The following is an 18,943-nucleotide window of genomic DNA, read 5'->3' as shown; positions in this document are numbered from 1 at the left end:
AACGCACACTGATTCTCATTCGTACAGCCTATTCTCTTCAGCATCTTAAAACATCATTCTTCTGTTTATCATGTTTTCCCTTTTCAGCAAAGTTCAGAGTCCTTAGAAGGACTGTGAAGATCAGTTGCCTTGATTTTATTCCTGGTGACAGTCATCTATTTTACTGCTTCTTTAATACTATGCAATTTAAAAGAACTGTGGAATGAACGCTCTCTCTCAGAACAGGATACATTTTGCTATTTTTACTCTTCTGAAAACACGGGTAGGGGATATTTCTGAAAAACAACTTACTTAGCCCCTACAAAAAAAATACTAAACAAATACATTTTACAAAAGCCAGTCCACTGTGAACTTTGTTCTCAGTTTCTAACCATACAAGTAATATATATATATATATATATACACATACATATGTGATATATATATATATGTGATATCTACTTATGTGTGTTTATGTGTAACAATGCATAAAATATGACATTAATGGAAAGGCCCCTAAGCTACCAGAAAGAAAATGTGTCCCATGATGTTGGAAATCACTGGAGGCTTCCCCAGTTCTGCATAGATATGTTAGAGTGCTTTACTTGAGACATTTTAATTCTGTCATCTTTATTCTTATAGGCAAATTGAGATGTACTGTGTACATGCATATCACTCTAAGGCCAAGTGGAAGACAGGTGAACTGGACTACATATCACGTTTCACAATGAAGTTTTGTATTTTATGAAATAGGCTGAATATTGTTCTACCATTTTCTCAGCCTCCAGCAGGAAGTTACTTCTTCAGTGAAAACACTACTTTCAGGATTTTACTCCAACAACAGCATCAAAAAAAGAAAGAAGGAATACAACATTATTGTGGGTCATCAAATATATGGACTTAATTTGCTAAATCTTTCCTTTGATTATCCCCATTCTCACTCAGTTTCACATTAAACTTCCCTTGTGACAATTAACTTCGCATTTGTTTCACTAAAAGAAAAAAGTTAGGGACCTAAAGTTGAAGCAGCATCACCTGTTAGTCTACCAAGGCTGAAATTCCCTTACACATCAGCTGACCTCCAGTAAAGTCTCATCGCTTAATCAAGAAACAGACAGAATAGATTCCTGTGCTTCCCCACTGCATTTTAAAATACAAGACACCTATGAACAACTCCAGCTACATAACAAGCGATATCTGGACGGTTCTGCATTTTGGCCTCAAACCACAGCTTTGCAGGAACCCTTTCTGCTTCTGTGAACATTTCACCAGAATACACTCTGTCAATGTGCCTTTTTACATCATCCTCACCACAGAGCTGTTTGAAGAACTTTAAAAGAATACCTCCAACTTCAATACACCAGAGAAATACATACATACATTACATTGCATGCTAACACCCTTTCATTACCACTGACCTCACAGCCACTTCAGCATCAAAAATATGCTTCATGAAATACTCAGGTAAAAATAATATCAGTACAGCCTCCTTAAAAATACAGGCGAGTCCTCCTAACTTTAGCCTCATCCATTTAACAGAAAGCAGAGTTAAACACTTCAGCCGGGACAAGCAAAGGGAAGCTTGTCAATTCTCCGCTCCAGCAATTATGTCACAGCAAACTGTGGACAGCAGTATAGGCTGCTTAGCAGTCCTTTGGTAGAAAGAACACCTAAACGTATCGGTTTCCTTGGAGATGTCCTGGTGGCTCAGTTGTGAGAAATCCTACAAGTAGACAAAGTACCAGCTTGGTTCTCAAAAACTGTCCTCTCCATATTTTATTCTTATCCTCTCAAAAGCTCGGATGACCTTGCTAAAACTACACAACAATACAAAAGCTGTGAATTAAATGGGTGGAATGAAGCTACCGCCTGTACATCTTACAGCGTCAAGAGTCCTGACCTGATCTTTCATCTTTTACACACAGTTTGCTGCCATCAGCAATTCACACGTTCTCCAACTCTTTGCATGGAAAGATGGCTCTCTTTTAAGAGATCATTCCAGCGTGTAAAAATGGGCAAATTCTAGTACACAGTAATGGGATCCCCTCAAAGCTTCCTGAAAAACTTTCTTCAACCACTGCATTGGGTCAAGCTTCCCATGGTAGAGCTGCATCAGTCAAAGTTCTCATCTTGGTACACTTCTGACTTACCTTCTATTTTATTTTAAAAGTTCAGATCACTCGACCACAGCTGTGACAACAACATTAACCGCCTCCTGATATAATAGTGGTAGTATTTACGTACCTACAGCTGGAGACACACTGAAGATTTCACGGTGGATTTGAGATCAGTAAAACATTCAAGTCCCTTTCTTGTTTTAAAGCTAAGAAGATACATCCATGGGATTCATTTCTTCCACTGAACTCAGTGACGCTGAATGACCTAAAGCTTTAAAAAGGAAAATGGTGTAAAAATCAAATACTGGATGATAATAAATAATACACATAAAAGCATAAAACAACATCATATCTTCTCTTGGCCAGCCAAAACATTAATTTTCTGCCTTGATACTCACTGCAGAGGGTAGCTCAGGCTCACCCACTTCTTCTCTTTCTTCTCAGGACTACTGCCGTATCCTCAGAGATTTACATAAACTCTTCTCAGTTCTCTGTTTCCGATTTTAAATCATCAGAGAAGGTGGTTGGTGCTGAGAGGACGCCTAAAGGAGAAACTAAACAGAAACCCAACTTTCCACACATTTGAGTACCTCATCTCTATTTAAAGAGTACAAGCAATTGTTAAGGGATAAAACACATCTCATTCTTTTGCCCAAATGTCCTTTCAGATAACTAATACCGGAAATATTTTCTATAGTTTTAAAAAGCCTCCAAAAATAGTGAAGCATTTTTTCCCTCTCAAAAAACAAGGTTTCTAGTGAGCACTTTGTGCTGTGAATTCCCCTTCTGCATCAACCAAACACAAGAATGAAAGAATCTACTGGAGGGAAAGAATATACGGAGACTACTCTCCCACCACCTGCCCTGCCATAGAGACAGCTGTCAAAACACCTTCACTGAAGTATTCCATTGCACAGACAAAACATTTTTTAATGTTCGTTTGAGAACAGAATGGGAGAGATCAGAGAGGTTCTGCTGCTGCTCCAGCCCATGCAACACATCCTGCAGCTACTCCAATCCCTGCAACAGGCCCTGCAATTGCTTCAGTGCTTGTGATGGACCTGTGGGTACTGTAACCCTTCTAAAGGCTCCTGCAGCTGCCATGAGCCTCACAACTAGCCCTGTGGTCACTCCAATTCCTATAATAAGTCCAGCAATTCAACCAAAGAACTAATCAGTGCCCTTAACTGTTGACCCCTATAAGCAAGATGAAAAAGATGTCTATAAAAGCCAAAACATTTAACAAGGAGAGAAGCCCCTTAGTCAAGATTAAGGTTGAGCAAAGCCATTACTAAAATGGGAAGGGAAGAAAGACAAAGAAGCTCTCTGACTCCTAACATTAAGTAAACTTTGAGATGTGCAAAAGGATTACAGCTGCTGGCCAACCAAGCACCACGTGCTTCCAGTGGTGGAAGCAACCACCAGGTGGCTGGAAACAGACCCCATGCTCATTTGCAACTGCCCAAATTACTGTCCAGGGCCCTGAAAATCAAGCCTTCTGGTGACATGGCAACCCAGAAAGAACTGAGTCAGACTACAGGACTCAGTCCTGAAACAATCTTAGTATCACCTGGGCAAAAGAACACAGCACTGAGTTCCTATATCACATCCCCTACAATACACTGCATCTGGAAAAATCAGATTATACATTGGAATCATGGAATCACCACAGCTGGATCACCCAGTCCAGCCATCCACACATCACCAATAGCTCTCAATAAACAGTCTACCTCAACACAACGTCAAATCATTCATTGAACACCTCCAGGGTCTGTGACTCCAGCACCTCCCTGGGCAGCCCATACCACTACCTGACCGCTCCTTCAGAGAAATAATATTTCCTAACGTCCAGCCTGAACGCTACCGATGCTTGGGGACTGGCTGAGCATCAGTCAGTGGTGGCTGGGCAATTGTGTGGTTAACAGTTGCTACTCATAAATAAATGAGTGTACGTACCATAGCCATAATCGAGTTTTCCCTTTCTTTTTTGTACATTAGTAAATTCTTTTTATCTTTAATTCAATATTTCTACCTGTTCCTCCTCTCATCCCAGTCTCAACTGTTACCCCGTGGGAAGCAGGGGAGGAAGCCAAAAACTGCATAGGACTAAACCACCTGCAAAATTAAACCACAGCACTTCAGAAAAACAAAATCACCAGCCATGTTGATTAGGGCCATGTAAGTGCAGAATGTGCAGTAAGACTGCACTGAAAGAAAGAGAAGGGATAAAGCATCAGCAGAAAGAGCAGCATTAACCGCTGAAAAACTGCAAAGGAAGAAGTCAGAAAAGTGTTCCTAAAAGAAAGGCAACTTAATTGGCTGAAAAACTAAACCACAGCCTGCTTGACAAAGGACATGGGCAGAATAAGGGAAGAGCTGTGCCATATCAGTCACCACTACAACCCAAAGAAAGGACACTAAAATCAGCAGCTCAGATAAAAGGATCTTCCATATAGGTGAAGGAAAGAAACAAATGGCATGAAAGTAAACCACCCAGTAAGTAAAAGCTTCGTGCTAACAGAGGTGTAATTCAAAAGAAAAATTCTAAGGAGGACAGAGATAAAAGCCAGATATCATTGTAAAAAAAAAACAACAAAAAACAAACAAAAAAACCAACATAAACATTTATTCTCAGAGCAGAAAGATAACAATAAGGAGCAAGCAAGAGTAATTCATACATTTCAACAGAGGTACTAAAAGGGAAAAGCAAACTGAATGAGAATGAGAGTTAACAGAATCAATTTCTTCCCAGTTCCTGCCTGGCAGGTCCTCCACACCGCTTCTTCTTTCTTCTGCAGCAGCTCCTGAAACATCAGCGGGGACACCATTAGACCTGCAGAGCGGCAAGCCCCCCTCCCGGAGGAAAAGGGAATCTTGACATCGCAAAGGAACTCGGCACGCAGCCACCCAGCCAAGGAAGGCCTTGCACACCCCCCCTCCCGATTCACCCTGGCAAAAGCTGCTTTGAGCAGCTTTTCTCACCTCACAGACTCAGGATGGACTTCAAGCCGGCTCTGCAGAGGATTACAGACTTGGCAAGTATCATTTTTATCTGGAAATTGAAAAAACAGCAGCCAAGTGTCAGCTTCCCTGATTACAGGAAACCCCCTTGCACTGTTTTTATTAGAAAGACAACAACTGGCGTTTTCCCAGACAAAGAGCCACCGTACCACATTGGCTCATTTGAACTGTGACTGTGTCTTATTTGACAAGGAGAGGCCTCACGTTCCTCTCCTTATCTGTTTGATTTGAGATTAAGATTTCCATCAATCTTCTTCAATCTTCTCATTGCAATATGCTGGCATGAAATTACAAGGGAGATTTCTCACTTGTAACACTTATTACCATGGCTTGTCCTGAAGTGGAATACAAAATTCGACATTCAATTTTATTTTTTTCTCTGAGCATCCACTGTTTCTCTCCTAAAGTGCTTTAAAAAATAATAATAAAATAAAATATGTTCTTAAACAGGGATCTCTATTTTTGTGCTTCTCCCTTTTTAATCATCTGTGCACCACTCGTCTCTTCCGCCATTCCCACCACTTTATTAATGAGAAGAAAAAAAAAAAAAAACCCACAAAGCTGTATGGCTCGACACCGTGATTGCACTTGCTATTGTTTTATTATTGCTTATTTCCTTTCATTCTGTCCTTTGCTACTTTCTTCCTCGTTGTAGCAATGGTACAAAATACGGCTATGGGAGGAGACACAGTGATGATTACAGAGTATATGCTGCTCCCACCAATGGGCTATGCCCGTTGCACACTCCTTCTATGCATCAGAAGCACAAATAACTGAGCTGTGAGGAGAAGGTTCCTTTTAGGCAATTCTCTTTTACCTGGGATGTAACCCAGGCAGATGGATTGCCCTGGAGAAAGGAACCCAGGACCTGAGGGAACAGGCTGTGGTACAAACGGTGTATCGCACCAGCGTCCAACCTGTCTTGGCTGAATTGAATGAAGACAAATTCTCGTGGGCCACCGTTTTACCCCAGGTTAGCCAGAGCATTTGTCAGGAACTGAGTAGTAAGATGAGCAATGCAGTAGAATCATCATCTCAGAAACCCAAGTGGCAGCAGAATATCCAGTTTGTATTCACTCAAGGATCATCAGGCTCAGTCATCACTAGGAGGGTTTAAGTTTTACTGACCCTTCTAATAGTTCCAGTCTAGACTGTATTTGGTAACAAACTGACTGGTATCTTTGATATACGATAGATGTTATTATCTGCTATCAAAATATATTTTTTCTGTCGATTGTTACTGTAAAAACTTTCAAAACATCTGTAGGTCAAGATTTTCAGAAGTACCTCAGCATCTTAAAAGCCTGAGTTCTTCTTAGGCACTTAGAAATAATCTTAGCTTTTATACAAAGAAAGAAAACACATTACCACCCCCAGAAAATGGACACAATGAAAAACAGCTCCCATTTTAGAGCACATATCAACCCTCCTTGATTTCAGTTATCAGCTTAGCAGAGGATGACTCAAAATTTTGGATGTGTTTCTAAGTGATTCAAAGACTTAAATATCTTCCCTGCCTTACTATGAAGAATCATAGGAACTGGTACATACTCTGGATCCCGTATCAGATGATACCCAGTACAGTCACTTTCATCCTTCATTTCTGCAGATATTATCTGACACCATCATCTACTAGAGAAGTTACGTCTTGTCTGAAAGGTGTTGTGAACTGAGGTGTAATCTGTCAGAAAGCTGTGCTCTTTTAGTAGGGCCTCCACCAACAAGTGGATGGGCAACTCTCTTTTCACTGGTAGCTCACTCATTTCTGAAAGGAAACAAGGAACAATATTTTCCAGTAATTTTTAACATCCTCAATGAATTACTAAGTGGATGCAATCAAAAATATAGTGAATCTCTACACCAAATGTCTCTAGCACATACAACTAAAACTAAACAGCTGTGCAATCAAAACAACTAAATCCTGCTTGCTGGAGCACTCGTCCCTTGGGAAGAAAGAAAAGAAACAGCAGATGACCATATCAAGTGTTGCACAACTAAGAGATGCTCTGGTACTGGAAGGACAAGTAAGATTTGAAAAGTTCATGTTCTTACTGTTTTATTCGTTTTTCAGAACTATCAATTACATTAATGGGTAAACACTGAGTCTTCTACAGCGCGGGTGTAAAAACATGATATGGGCACTGCCCCTAGAGCTTCCCACAGTTACACTGCATTCTGCACATTTGAATACTCTAATACAAAAAATGAATACTTAAATATTTTTAACATTAATTAAATCCTTAATATTAAGGAATAAAACATGTAATTCACTAAACATCAAGAAGTCAGCCAAGTGAACCCTTGCCTTGACATCAGGAGTCAAGAGAAATTCCTGATCAAAGGCAACAAGAAAGGGATAGAGTATGCAAACACCTCCACCCCGAATGGAAAGGCTGGCAAATACAGATGTGTTCTAAGGCTGATAGGAAGTTACCTGTTAAATATCCCACTCTGTGTATCAGCCTTTTCAGTAAGCTTACAAACAGGCAATATAATAGCTATTCATATTGTGCTCATGTCTCAAGTAACAGAAATAAAAAAAGAAAAAAGTAACCCAAAAAGCAACATAGGTGTTGCTAATAAATAATTAGTATGACAATTCAAAAAGGAGAGGCTAGGACTGGTGCAGTAAAGCCTACTCATCTAGACTGTGCTCTGCCTGCCAAGATAATTCAGTTAGTAGGAGATGGGGAACATGGCCCTTCTGAAAATAAAACAAAACAAAACACAGTAATAAATACAAATACAGATTCAGACAAAAAAGAAGGGTTATATGTATGATTGAAATCAGTTGGTCTTATCACTATGGAGGAGCTAAATCTGTTTATATGCCAGACTGCTCTGTATGCAGAGAAGGCATGAACTTCCTTGCTATCAGCCTAACACTTCTCAAGATTAAAGAATCCTATGAAGGGGTAGAACTCTTGCAGCACTGACAACTTCAAATGAAGACATAGAAATCTGAAACAAATTTTTGATCTGGTGCTCTTTACCTTGCTCTATAGGACATTTACCTCAGCTTCTACTATAAAGTCACAGTAATTATGGAGCAGGTTAGAAAAAAATAAACGTTTCCTTAACTCTCTGGCAGCCAATACCCAATGCATCTGCTTGAAGTTTCTCACATTTCTCTAGTTCACAAGGCACGTAATTGAAAACTCAACAGGTAAATCAAGTATTTAGTCAACAAACTGTTGGACACTCACTTTTCAAGCTGCTCGTCTTCCCTACAGCTCAGAACATCAAGGCTATGATTCATTTATTTAAACTGAAAAACACTGAATATTCCTTTTGCAGACTCATCCTCGTACTTGTGCATAATCAGCAGGTATTTTTGTAAGCTGAATCACAACAGGCAAGGCAATATTTTGAGAGACTGGAATCCTCATTAAACTAGGATGAGGTAATATGCAACTAGAAATAATATTAACCCAAACTTCAACCGAATTAATTTTTTATTAGCAGAAGATGGAAGAAATAAAGACAACCAGAAATTACCTAGAGCCATTCTCCCACTCTGATGACAAATTAAAATATTCAAGTTGTGTTTTTGGAACTCAGAATACTTCAGCATTGTCACAGCTTCTCAGTTTTCAAAATCCTATGCTCCTTACATTCAACCAGTTATCTTTTATAGCACACAGTATTAATCTGAAGAAGTACAGAGTCAACTAAAAACAAAAAAAACAATGAACCACAATGAGAATTAATGCTACCAAAAAGTCATTGAAATTTGAATCAATACTTGGAGCACACAGTACTCAAACTCTATTAGATATCTGTGTATTAAATAGGGTTTGTCATCAACTATGCTTGCCCTATGAACTAGTTTTGAGGTTGCAAAGCTCCAATGAATTCCTTTCTCTACGTTCTTCACAATAGCCACTGATAAATGACTTGGTATGTTTTTCCTCATCTACTTAAAGCCTTGATGACTGAAGACTGCATAGAAAGTTATCCAACTGAAAACATTCACAGCTTGAGGCAAGATTGTATATACATAACAGCTAAATGCCATTTTGTGTTTGTGGCATAAATTCCAAAGGAAGGCTTGCAACAGACAGCATTTTACTAGAACAAGATCACTGTGCATAAAGAAATAAGGAACCGGAGCTCACTTTTTCCTCTTCCCTGTTTACTGCTGTTGAGATCATTTCCAGAGGTCAGTCTTGCAAAGTAAAAAGCTGAGTGGAAAAAAGATTCAGTACCTCAGCCTTTCCTCTGTTCTGTGTCACAAGGTCCCCACCTTAATTAGTAACAGACCCACATGTCATTTGGTCTTCCTTTTGGGTCCCTGCTTCTTCCCTGACAGGGACACCCACTCTGACACCTGCCGAACAACTAGCATGAGCTGTGACACAAAGTGCTGCATGTGTCTGGGAGCTGCACTGCACGCTGTGTTTAAGTACAGGTCTTTCTCACACACTGAAGAAGTGCTGCTTGACACTCCTGAAGCTGCACTAAAAGCTGCAGGCACCCTGGGGCAAATGGCAGCAAACCAAACTGGTAGAAACTCCTACAGATTCCTTTGGCCTAAACCCTTTTGGTTCCCCCTTACCTTGATCTCATCTAGCATTAAGATCAAAAAATTATACAGACTTCCCTGATAATTTATGCAAAGCTTACCTGTTTACAGAAGAAAATACATGTTCTGTATGCACCATTTAAAATTATAAGCTGTATACAAGTCTCCTTGCCCTATGCAAACTGTTTGTCTCCCTTAAGCAGAGTGCACCTCCATAGCACTGAGCATGATTTCAAAAGTGATAATTATTAAAAAAAACAAATCCATGGGAATCTGTGGTACCAAAGCCACGTACAGATCTGTATAAACAACCTGAGGCTGGAAAGTACTGGTAGGTGTTTCCTAAATGGTAGCATGTAATCCTATCCCCTAAGAGACAGCAAATCATGCAGAAACACCTCCAGATTTGACGCTTACTAAGGCGTGAACTAATCTAGGTGAATGATGTTATCCAACTTAAGATGAAGGACGCTGTGCATTTCTAAAGCAAAACATATGGCTGCTCTTATATTGTTCTAAAGACAATATCATGTGAATACATCAGCATCTTTAATGCTCATTTAGCACCACCCTCCTTTCATATTATCTCCAAACGGCAGAACTGAACAGTTTTTCCATTAACACCAATTCCCAAAACACAATATAAAAAAAAATAAATAAATATATCACAGAACCACCAACTGTTAATGCCTTCACTGCTAAGGGGCATTACAAACCAAAGTAAAACACAGGGCTGGCAAAATCACGGTACTCCACAGACAGTGGAGCAGAACCCACTTGTGCAGCATGAAATTCAAAAGCCTTTTGTCAGGCTGGAACATTGTGCACTGGCTGGCATCTGTTTGGAAAGATACTAAAATGAAACTCTTTGGTAAACACTGTCAGGATACAAAGTGACAGTCAGTTGGATGAACAGGAGAATATAGGAAAACACCCAGAAGTAACAGACTCAGGCCGGCACAGCTGGGTTTGGATTAGGCACAGAAAGAAAGTGCAGATAATATTTATACCTACATTTAATATTCAAATTAATTTGCATGGGAACACTTCATTAAGGTGAGCTGTACATAAGTGATTTCATTTCCATTTATATTCCATCCTGTATTTGAAGTATGTTTCAAGAGGTACTGCACTATGTTTCAATACTTTAATCACTGTCCTGTCCAATTCAACAATATACACAATTTCACTACTCTTGTTAGAGGCATGGTCCAGAGAAAACAGCAGAGGAGAGGAACAGCATTTCTATTTCAGCTGCTGAAGTACCCAATAACTTTGGGTGTCACCTAAATCTTCAAACAGAATCAATCCAGGCATACTTACAAGGATCAGTAAGTAGTCCTATTGCTAATATAGGGCAAGCACTCCAGAGATTATATACAGAGGAATGTATTCTAATACAGCATGCATGAAAAGTTGATTTTGATACTCTTCCAGTACAGTTCTTTACATTTAGAAGAAATACATATAACTGTCCTTAAAGCAGTCCTTGTTGGTACCAGCAGGTTATCCAACAAGTTCTGTTTTCACTCTGCATGAATACACAATATTCAGGGGTGTTCTTGTCTTTAAATTCCACATAGATTAGCTTAACTTCAGCCCACAGAAATTTTAAAACATGTTACTACCTTAACCTGTAACCTAGTTCTTAAAGGTTTGTTTGGCCATATTCTAGTAGTATTCGTTGCCTACTTACCGCAGAGATACTCTCTGTGAAGGACATGCCCCAGCCTTATTTCCTCTTCAAAACAGAGAAGCCAGTCTTGGAGCTGTGTTACCAATACTTTGTTCCAATGACTCTTACCTGAGCTTAGATAAAGGAGCTTCATTGGAAAAAAAAAAAAAAAAAAAAAAAAAAAAAAAAAAAACAACAGGAAAAGACGGTACTATACTAACCCCTTTTCACCTACAGTTTTACACTCAAGAACAGAGCTGATTTCTCCTTCTCGTGTCTCTCTAGCACTTTTCCTGTTTGTTTCTTGCTCTCCTCTAGATATCTGAACTCTGGAAAAAGTAGAAAAATAGAACCAACAGAACATGGCTGTTACTCTGGAGAATGATTATCTATGCTGATTACACCATAAGAAATAACGTAGGGAAGACAAATGTTCCAGTGCCTCCACCACCCTTATTTTAAAAAAACACCTTTCTCCTATAGCCAATCTATATCTCCCTTCTGAACTATTTCCCCTTCTCCTATCACAGAAGACACTGCTAAAGAGTCCATATCCCTTATTTGTCATCACCCCACTTTAGATACTGAAAGGCTACTATCAGATCACCTTGGAGCTTTCTCTTCCCCAGGCTTAACAGCCCCAACTCTGTCAGCCTGTCCTTGTTGTAGAAATGTTCCATTCCTTGGATTTTTTCTGTGGCCCTTCTCTGGATGTGCTTCAACAGGTTCGTACCTCTCCTGTACAGAGGATTCCACATCTGGATGCAGAACTCCAAATGAGATCTCACAAGTGAAGAGCAGAGGGGCAGGACCACCTCCCTCACCCTGCTGGTCGTGCTTCTTTTGATGCAATCCTGGATGCAGTTGGCTTTCTGGGCTATAAGAGCACATCGCTGGCTCACATTCAACTTGCTGTGCAACAGAACTCCAAATAATTTTCCATAGGGCTGTGCACAATTTTTTTTTTTTTTTTCTCCCCAGGCATGTAATGATAGCAAAAAGTAGGCATGACCATAGTGCAAAACTGCACTTGACTTGGTTGAACCTCAAGAAGTTCACCCAGTCCCACTGCTCAAGCCAATATATGACCTGAAATAGAGTTGTTGGGTTACTCTCCTTTTAAGAGGTTTTCAGTAAAAACAAAATATCTCAGCTTGTGCTCCTCCTAAGGCCTCTTAAATCACCGGCAAGAAGAACAGGCATTTCAAAACCACTATTATCTGCTGTGCAACACAAGTATATCTTCAGGTGAATCTTCAGGGAATTATTAAGTCTGCAGCTAGAGATAGTATATATACTCATAAGCATATCAAAGATCAACTTAGAAAAATGATATAATTCTTTTCTATCTCTTCCTTGTCCCTTTTCTGTAAACTATCTGGCTTGCAAGACTCAACAAGTAATGAAGGTAACGTAATCAGGCTTCTCATATTCTGCAGTGAGCTTTCACATTGGAATCAATGCAGAATAAAGAGTCTGTGTAGAGACAGTTCATAGCTTCTAGCAGTGAAGATTACACATACCTGGTGGGAAAAACTTGCTGATGTTTTCCTAACACTTGGAGTCTAAAGTCACATAAGAGTTGCATTTCCTTCGTTCTTACAACTAAATGAACAGCAGAAAATAGATGACAAACTGAATTGCTTAGCTATCACCCCTGATAGGATGATCACAGGTCGAGACAGAAGGTCAGTTTTACCCAATTGTTCCCAAGACCTTGCAGCCAGTTCTATCTTTGATATTTTTTAGAGACAACAACATTCTAATGATTATTGAACTAATGATTAGTTTCAGAGCTCCAGCAATGTCTTTTGGTCAATATCTATTCTCAACTGTACAAGTGTCTTTTTGTTGTTGCTGTTTAGTTTTTGTTTTTCAGTTCTGCTAAGCATTACTGTTGAAATCTTAAAATGCAACATCTATTATTATTATTTTTATTCCAATGTTAACTGATTCACCCCAAGAGGTGCTCTTCTAGTTTAATTTCTTCCTAAAGGAATCCAATTCCGGTCATACTAACCAAAGCACAATATCTAGCATAAATTAAGTAATATGCCTGTTATTTTCTATCCAGCAAGAAATGTATTTAAGGTTTACCCATACAAGGAAGCTTCACACAATTTCTACAGATGTTAATTCTGTCACATAACTCTTAGCATTCATGCAACTTAAAAAAATAGTTTACAGCAGCTACAAACAATACAATAAGAAATGTCACTGATTTCTATTATTTATCAGATAAGTCTATAGGACTTTATGAAATAATCACAGTGATTGAATAAAGTATCTATATGCATCAGCATGACAGTGACTCATCTGCTGCATTTCAAGAGCATTGCGGGGCACCGAGCTGCATTTCAAGAAGTAATACTGCCCAGGAATTCTTTGGCAGGCCACTAAGTTTAAACAACCTGTACAAAACCAATATTCTCTCTTAACACCACTGCTTTAAGGGCATTCCTCTCTGAGAAGATCTGAATGATTCTTAGGATGAAAGGTGCTGTAAGGATAAATTCAGCACACTATGTGGACTCAAAATACAGATACTGTGTCTTTAAAGTCATTTGTATGCTGACCTCAGGGCATATTGAGATAAATTACTTCTATTTCAAGACTAATTTGCAAAGAAAAAAGCTGCACAATACACAGAATGAGCAAATTATCTATAATGAATATCAGGTCCAAGTCTCCAAGTAAAAATCCCCCTTGTTTAACAATCGTGTAGGTCCATAACTACCACAGCACATGTGAAGGCAACATAGAGAAAATGCCAAAATTCCATCATGTCCCAAACAGCATACAGTCCTATCAAAACACAGAAAGACAAAACCTTCACTGTATAGAGATCATTTGTACTACTACGTGGTCCTCTGCTTAGCATTCAAAGTCACATTTGTCAAGACAAACGCTACATGGTCCAGCACATCTCAGTCTTACGCATTTGAATAGTGGCAGTTTCAGCACAACTTCAGCAAGCAGTGGTGTCAGTCACTGACAGGCATCCACTATGAACCAGTTCTCAACCAGTATAATAATTCATAATGACATGAACTGGTTGGTAAGGACTGCAATGCAGAGAAGTCTTCTAAGCTTCAGCACTAGTACTTCAACAGGAAGCAGATATTGTTAAGCAGCCCTATGTCAGGCTTAGTATAGACAGATTTCTTCAAGCTGATAATGATTGATTACAAGTATAGGAGTCTGCTTAAGATTATTCAAGTGCATGAAGACTTTATTAACAGAGGCATGTGGAAACATGATGTAAATTATTGGATACACAGGATACTTCTATTGCAAAAACCAAAATGATCTCAATTTGGTCTCAGAAACTTTAAACATACCCAGGGAGAAAGCCTTACACCTTCACACATGTCACTGTCTTACCTGATGCCTGCAGTCACAGAATCATAGGCATTGGAAGGGACCTCTTAGAGTTCATAGAGTCCAAACCCCTTGCCAAAGCAGGCTTCCTACAGCAGGCCACACAGGCACACCTCCAGAGGAGACACCACAATCTCTCTGGTTAGCCCGTTCCAGTGCTCCATCACCCTCCATCTTTCACTTACTGGCACAGAACTTCCTGTGCTCCAGTTAACAGCCATTTCCCCATGTCCTGTTCCCACAGACCACTCAAAAGAGACTGGCCACGTCCCTTTGTCTCCTACAATTAAGATATTTATAAACATTAATCAGATGCCCTCTCAGTCATCTTTTGTCAAGGCTGAACAGACACACTCACAAGGGAGGTGAACTTCTACCTTCACTTCTACCTTCATCCAGACTCTTTCCAGGAGACCCCTGTCTGTTTTGTACTGGGAAACCCAGATCTGGATGCAGTACTCCAGGTGAGGCCCCCAGGGCAGAGTAGAGGGGAAGGATCACCTCTCAACTGGCTGGCTGTGCTCCTTTTAATGTACCGCAGGATTCCATTGGCACTCTTGGCCACAAGGGCATACTGCTGGCTCATGGCCAGCCTTTCATCCACCAGGACCCCTAGGTCCTTCTGCACACAGCTCCTCTCCAGCAGGTCATGCAGCAACCAGTACCAATACTTGAAACTGTTTCTTCCCAGGTGAAAACTCCACGCTTGCTTCTGTTAAACCTCATCTGGTTTCTCGCTGCCCAGCCCTCCAGCCTGTCCAGGTCTTCCTGAACAGCATCACAGCCATCAGGTGTGTCAGCCACTCCTCCCAGCTTTGTATCATTGGTATTCTTGTGAGAGCAGACACTAACTCCTCATCAAGGTCATCAATGAAGGTATTGAACAAGAACAGATCCATCTCTGACCCCCAGGGGAACACTGCTAGTTACAGGCCTCCAACTGGACTCCGCGCCACTGATCACAGAATGGCCCAGGTTGGGAGGGACCTCAGGGGTCATGAAGCCCCAACCCTCCTGCCTTGCAGGGACACCAAACTTCCACATATACTAGATCAGGTTGCCCAGGGCCTCATCCAACCTGGCCTTCAACTCCTCCAGGGACAGGGCACCCACAAACTCCCTGGGCAGCCTGTTCCAGTACCTCACCACTCTCCTAGTAAATAACTTCACCCAAACATCCAACCTAAATCTTCCCTCTTTCAACTTAAAACCATTTTCCCTTGTCCTAATATTATCTGCCCTTTCAAAGAGCTTGCTCCCCCCTTCTGATTATTGGTACCCTTCAGGTACTGAAAGGCTGCAATGAGGTCACCCCACAGCCTTCTTTTCTTCAAGCTGAACAAGACCAGCTCCCTCAGCCTGTTTTCATAGGAGAGGTGCTCCAGCCCCCTGATCATCTTCGTGGCCCATCTTCGATCACCAGCCTCTGAGCTCAGCCAGTTATTAGCCCACCTCACTGTTCACTCATCTATCCCACACTTTCACAGCTTTGTTATCAAGATGACACGGGAGACTGTACCAAAAGCCTTGCTGTGTTCAACATAGACAATACCCACTGCTCTCCCCCATCTACCAAGCCAGAGACGGCATCATAGAAGTCTATGAGATTGGTTGAGCTCAGTTTCCCCGTGGTGAATCCATGCTGACTATTCCTGATAACCTTCTCTTCCAATCACTTGGAGACGCATCCTGAACAAGCTGTTCTGTCACATTCCCAGGAACAGAGGTACAACCGATTGGCCTCTGGTTCCCCAGATCCTCCTTCTTGCCCTTCCTGTTGTGACACTGGCCATTCTTCAGTCTTCAGGCTTTTCTTCTGTTCTCCAAGACCTGTCAAAGATGACAGAGAGCACCTTCAGCAAACATCTGTCAGCTCCCTCAGCACACATGGACATACCTGCACCCATGACAGCCCTCTCCTCCCTCAGCACCCAAGGGGAACTCCAGATATCAGAGCTCCCCAAAGTCAACATTACGGACTGCACCTTCCACTCCCCCCCCCTCCTCTAGGATGTCCACCCAGGTGCCCACATGAGCCCAGAGAGCCTGCATCTCCTTGGTCTGGTTTGCTGCCTCAGATTAGCTGCTGTGACTGATGCTCACCATGGTAATTATAAGAGGCAGCAGCACCCCAGAGTTCTCAGAGGAGAGGACCCTCCCTACTCCCTGACAAGTGCGAGGGCATCCATCTATCAAGCATTCCCTGTTCGTAAGTTCTGCTCACAGTGCTCCTGTGTTGCCACACTCCCAAAGGGGAGCTGCTTTTATACAGAAAGGAGGTTGGCTGCCATCACTCCCAGCTCCACTCACACCACAGCAGCACAAGCACAGCTCCTGCCTGATCAGAGGGGGAAAAACAGGCAGGGCAGGGGGGAAAATGTGTCTGGGGGCTGCCACACTGACCAAATGCCACAGTTCTGGGGGTAGGTTCTGTTTACCTCTCTGCCATGATCCCTTGTTGCAGTCTATCCATTGGGTATATGTGGTCCTCACTAAAACAGCCATTACCTCTCTGTTACTTTAGGGGCAACCTTCAAGTTTTCACAGTTCATGTGTAGATTGTCAGGAATACAATTGTGACACTGAAAAAAATTCAGAGGCATCTTCAATTTGCAGATTTAGGTAGCCATGATTAAGAATATCATTCATTTACTGTATTTCCATTAACATCATAGGACCTGAAATTCTGAATATCTCCTATCTGATCCTTCTACAGATATTTCATCTCACGTACTGTAAAGGAGGCATCAGTTTTATTGTGGCTTTATGAAAGAAAAAAATTAACTGGGAAAAAATAATTAAATCTGACTATACACAATAGCCACTCATTTTCCATACAGTGTCTTTGTGTGTATACAACAAATGAATATTAGGACATTTATATTCTATACACAGAGCTATGCAGAAATTCATATAACAGGGTCCATACAGCAGCAGCTTGATGCTTACAGCAGCGTAGCTTTTTTAGCACTGCGGATAAACTGAGCACCTCTCAGCAGAGACCTTCTCAGTTTTTAAATGTTACAGAGAACTAAAAACACCTCCCAAAAGCAGGACCAGGTACCAGATACCCATATCTCCTATATCACTTTCCTGTCCAGTAAGCAAGCAACACAATGAGCAAGTTTCATTTTATTTTGACTATCCTACCTTGAGGATGACTAATTCTGGTTGTTATATAAATTAATCACTGGTTTATATCTTTTTAATGAAAGAACAAATGTATGTCACAAAGATATTGGATAGAAAATTAAAAATGAACTAAAAATCACATCCTTGTATCTTCAAACAATTTGCAATTCATTTGCCATAGGATTTCATGCTCAGTATAATTTACAGAAGTTGAAAAAGACTTAGGACATATGCAAAGGCTGATAAACACAGGGAACTAATTATGGTTGAGCCAGGCACTGAACTGCAGCTTTCTGAAGGGTGGAAGGATACCTCATGAAATGTACACTGCAAGTCTGTCTTGTTTGATGTTTCCTAAGCATTTGCTACAGGCAGCTGTTAGACATAGGATAGCGGACTAGCTGAACTTTGGAACTTCATACAGACAAACTCATACTTCTACATATTAACCCTACATACCTCTAGTACTTGATTTCAGCATTTCAGGTGTTCCACAGAGGAGAAAAGATATCCACACCTGCAAGATAGGAGAAGTTCAAACATATTCCATACAGACAGGTAACATTGTAATCTTAATTAAAATTAAGAGTTCAGATTCATCGGCACACAGTCTGTCTCCAGTGCGCTAAGCTGAGGTAATAACACTGATATTAATTATAACCACAGCTGAAAGGATGAGAAGACAGCGTTTGGAGGTAAAAAGCCATTGCCTTCAGTCTGTACTCTAAGGAATAAGGACATGCCCTCACATTCTAATAATATTTTGACCAATTTACATCATCTTCATGTAGCAGTTTACTAGAATAACAATTTCTTCTCAGAATTCTGATTGCAACATAAACATGAGGCAAAACAGATACATACTCATTTAGGAAAACTTAACTGGCTATTGATGCACCTAGACAGCAGTTCAACACCACTAATAGTGAAAGGTTAAATTAAAACAGACAAAACTAACAGCACAGGAAGATAAATTTGCAAACATAACAAACAGAGGGAAGTTAGCAGATAATGAGTTCCTAATTTCTCTTTAAATGGCTCTCAGTTTGTACGCCAGGCAATTAAGACTTAGTTTACAGTTGAAAGTGTGAGACTCTAGGATGAAAAATAAAT

The 18,943-nt window shown here is 40.6% G+C and overlaps 1 long non-coding RNA gene across 1 annotated transcript; it reads right to left on the bottom strand.

Annotated features, from left to right (window-relative positions):
- Window positions 1-16,328: 16,328 nt before the first annotated feature.
- Window positions 16,329-18,420, bottom strand: LOC140253695 (uncharacterized). Its single transcript, XR_011903952.1, has 3 exons — window positions 18,290-18,420; window positions 17,137-17,280; window positions 16,329-16,528 (listed from the first exon to the last, which is right to left on the bottom strand). It is a non-coding gene; the product is annotated as an uncharacterized lncRNA (long non-coding RNA).
- Between the last annotated feature and the right edge of the window lie 523 nt (window positions 18,421-18,943).

The sequence above is a fragment of the Excalfactoria chinensis genome, chromosome 6 (genome assembly GCF_039878825.1).
Source record: "Excalfactoria chinensis isolate bCotChi1 chromosome 6, bCotChi1.hap2, whole genome shotgun sequence".
NCBI lineage: Eukaryota > Metazoa > Chordata > Aves > Galliformes > Phasianidae > Excalfactoria > Excalfactoria chinensis.
This window is presented reverse-complemented; position numbering and strand designations above follow the sequence as displayed.